Genomic DNA, 3,590 nt, shown 5'->3' with positions numbered 1-3,590 from the left:
GCTGGCCGACCAGTTCAAGTGGTCGGCCGACCACTTGCCCTGGTCGGCCGACCAGGGGTCAAAAGGTTCAAGTTGAAAAGGTGGTCGGCCTATCCATATTGGTGGTCTCCCAGGTGAATGTAACTCAATGGTGGTATGGGAGACCAGAAATTGTGGCTCAAAAGTGAGGGAGACCACTTACCTAACAAGAAAGCCGGCGGCGAAGAGAAAGGTGGTCTCCAAGAAGAAAAGGTGGTCTCACACCCTTGTGCCACCTTCCTAACAATGAAAATAGGATCCATGCCAAAAATGAACCCACACCGATGCAAAACGAGGGTTCGGGGGTCAAAACGCGTAGTCGGGTACCCCGAAAACTGACTATCAAGCACCGGAAGTGGCATGCGACCACGAAGGTGGTCTCCCGGGCCACAGTGTCCCTCTAGGGAGAGGAAACAAGGTGTGTGCCAAAAACCGGAGCAAACGGAGAAAGTTAAGCGGTCCCGAACCGAGGCGCACGGCCGACGGCTCCGAAAATCAGAAACTGGTCTCCAAATGGGAACAATGGCTTACGACCACGAAACGTAGCCTATGGCCATTGAGAGATGGTCTAGGAGACCTCTCCCTCCCTTTGGAAAGAGAAAACAGAACCTGGTTCGCAAACCGAGGTGAAGCACAAATGAGTCCCGAAGTCTGGAGGCAAGGCTCTCAGTCGAGACTCTGTAACCTCAGAACGAGCACAATATGCACCATCATCGAGTGCTCAGTCGATGACGTCCGAGTCTTAAGGTTGGTCAAAAATGGGGTGTCTACACTATCCCACTAGCTAGTGGATGAAGCTAGTGGAATAGGTAGGTGGTAACCAATCAAAGTCCTCTCATTTTGTGTATAAATGAGGTGAGGGTGTGGAGCTTGAGAGTGAGAGAGAACAAACCAAGAGAGTGAGAGATGTAAGGCAGAGAGACCGTCTCTCTCGGTGTGAGCAAGAGAGACGGATGAGTGGCTAAGTGAGGATAGTGAGAGCTCCTCCTCTATTGAAATCTTTCTGTAATCTCTCCATTGTTATAGTGATAACCAGTTACTCTCCCATGGACGTAGGCATTGAGGCTGAACCACATTAAATATGGTGTCTCCTTGAGTGTGGGTGTGTTTTTCTGCTTGGTATAATTTCTGGAAGATCTTGGGCGGGATCCCCGATCCTAACAAGTGGTATCAGAGCCTCGTCGGTTATTTTCAAAACAAAAACAGAGTGTTTTCTGAAACTGTCCAGAAATCAAATTGCTCGAAATCAAGTTTTGAGCATACCAGGAGCAAGGACTCAACGAGACGAGTCTAGAACGGCAAAGTAGAACCCCAGAGGAGGCAGGACGGGTCCTCACGTACCATATTCAAGCAGCGCGTGAGTCCCAGTCGCAGCACGCGCCGTTACCTGCACCGACGCGTCATCCCAGTCTCCTACACGCGCCACACACACAGCGCAAGGAAGAAGGAGAGTGTGGCGAACGTGCGAGTGACGTCATCGCCACGTCAACACGCCAAGTCATCGATACGTGGTACCATATCAGTCAAGGACTGGAACGTGGTTGCCACGTATCAGTCCAATCAGCGCTATGCGACAGTCCAATCAGCGCCACATGGCAGCCCACTCAGCCCACGTCATCTGCCACGTCAGCACACAGAGAAGTGATCAAGTGCTACACGGCTAAGGTACATTCATAAAAGTAGGGATCCAGTGCAACACGGCTAAGGTGCAGCCGCGGATCTAAGGCGTCCAAACTGTTTTGGCTTTATCTGAGTCATTCGGAGTTCGTTTCTAATGATCTAATAGCTCTTTCCAATTATTTGGAGTATTCTGGACACATCCGTATGGTCAGATTTTTGAATCGGAGTTTTCTATAAAAAGAAGATCAAAGTGGCCGATGGTATCAAGTGCAGTGGATAGAATATTCTGTTGGAACACGGAATATTCCTTGAACTTCTGAAAATTGCAATTTGGTCCAGAATTTTCAGAAAATTGTGGTGTGGCCCAACTTTCGGGGATGTTTTTTCAATGAGGTCCCTGGAAGTGCAGCGAAGGTTGGTTCTAGCTAAACGAACCTTCCGGACGCAACCGCAAGGTCAGAATAGTGAAATTTTGAACGGTTTTTGAAGATTGTCAAAACATGGGAGTTTGTCGTCTTCAATAGTCGAAAGAAGGTTGTCGGATATTGTGGAACGCTACGGATTCACTGAAGAGGTTAGAATGGGCAAATTCTTACCAAATTGGACAACTAGATACATATCAAGATAGATCATTGGAGACCAAAAGTTGTCAAATGGCAAATCGAGGGAGATCAAGATTGGTTAGGGACGATCAGAGGATTGCAGAGATGATTATCTCCGAAGTGCATCTGAAGATCTGGTTCAATCATAAGAGAAGACCATTCATCGACTTATAGATGATTTGGCAACAAGTACAAGCTCAAGGAAATGCTGTGGTTGTTGGAGCTACTGTATACGAGTAGGTACTGGTGGTATGTGGATGTGTAGAACAATAGTTGCAAAGGAGAATACTAAGCGCAGAAGCACAAATGCAGACGTGCAGCAGTGCAAGGGTACGCTAGAGTGTCATACAGAGACGCGAGAAGAGTGTGTAGCAACGGGTTGTTGACAGTTCATAGGAACTTCCAGACAGAGAAATTAAGACGGATAAAATGCAAGAGTGCGCGCCAGGGAGTGGCAAGTCTCTTTTCTCTATGGTGGTTTCTTTAGTTTCATGGCAGTGGAGGATAGAATTGATGCGGATCTCTCAAGCGAGCTCGACGCAGGAAGACCAGAAGCCATGAGTGCGAGCACTATGCAAGGAATTGCATAGCTGACGATGTTTTGACAGATGGAGCTACTGTCAACCATCAATCTATTGGACAGCAAATCAGGGATTGCAAAAAGCATAGACAACGAGTGTATGTGGAAACACTAGGAGGTTGTTCAGAAGTGCAGAGGGCAAAGGCTGATAGTTCAGAGGAAAAGCTCCTAGCAAAGAAAACCGAGGACGTTGATAGGACAAACAATGAGTTTTCTATTGCTCCAATGACTGGTTGTGCGAGGTGATACATGCCAGTCAAGGGCATCCTAGGCAGGGAGTGCAGGACATCCAATCAGGGGGTATCGGATACCTTGGTTACACAAGTTCAAGCATAGCAAGTGAAGACATCTGAGACAGAAAGCGTGGAAGAGATCTGTGAGAGATAGGAGTAGAGGCTCTCTCCAAATCAGAGAATGGTGTGAGTTGAGTTGATGATGTAGAATTCCCTCCTCCTCTTGTATCTCTAGTGTGTTATCTCTAGCTTCAAGGGATGCAAACGTCTCAGTGAGGAGATACAGACTATGCTGAAATTTGGACGTGACAAGATTAGCAGCAGTGGGTGCTATTGTGGATCACCTCACATGGGTTGAGGGGGTGATTTGTTGGATATCAACCTAATGGTAGCTCTACTATGGGAAGATAATAAAGGTGGTTCTCCCACTCCACTTATCCCACTAGCTAGTGGATGAAGCTAGTGGAAGGGGTAGATGGTAACCAATCAAAGTCCTCTCATTTTGTGTATAAATGAGGTGAGGGTGTGGAGCTTGAG

The sequence above is a fragment of the Camellia sinensis genome, chromosome 15 (genome assembly GCF_055761805.1).
Source record: "Camellia sinensis isolate YWXY chromosome 15, ASM5576180v1, whole genome shotgun sequence".
Classification (NCBI taxonomy): domain Eukaryota; kingdom Viridiplantae; phylum Streptophyta; class Magnoliopsida; order Ericales; family Theaceae; genus Camellia; species Camellia sinensis.
Note: the sequence above shows the minus strand (reverse complement) of the source record.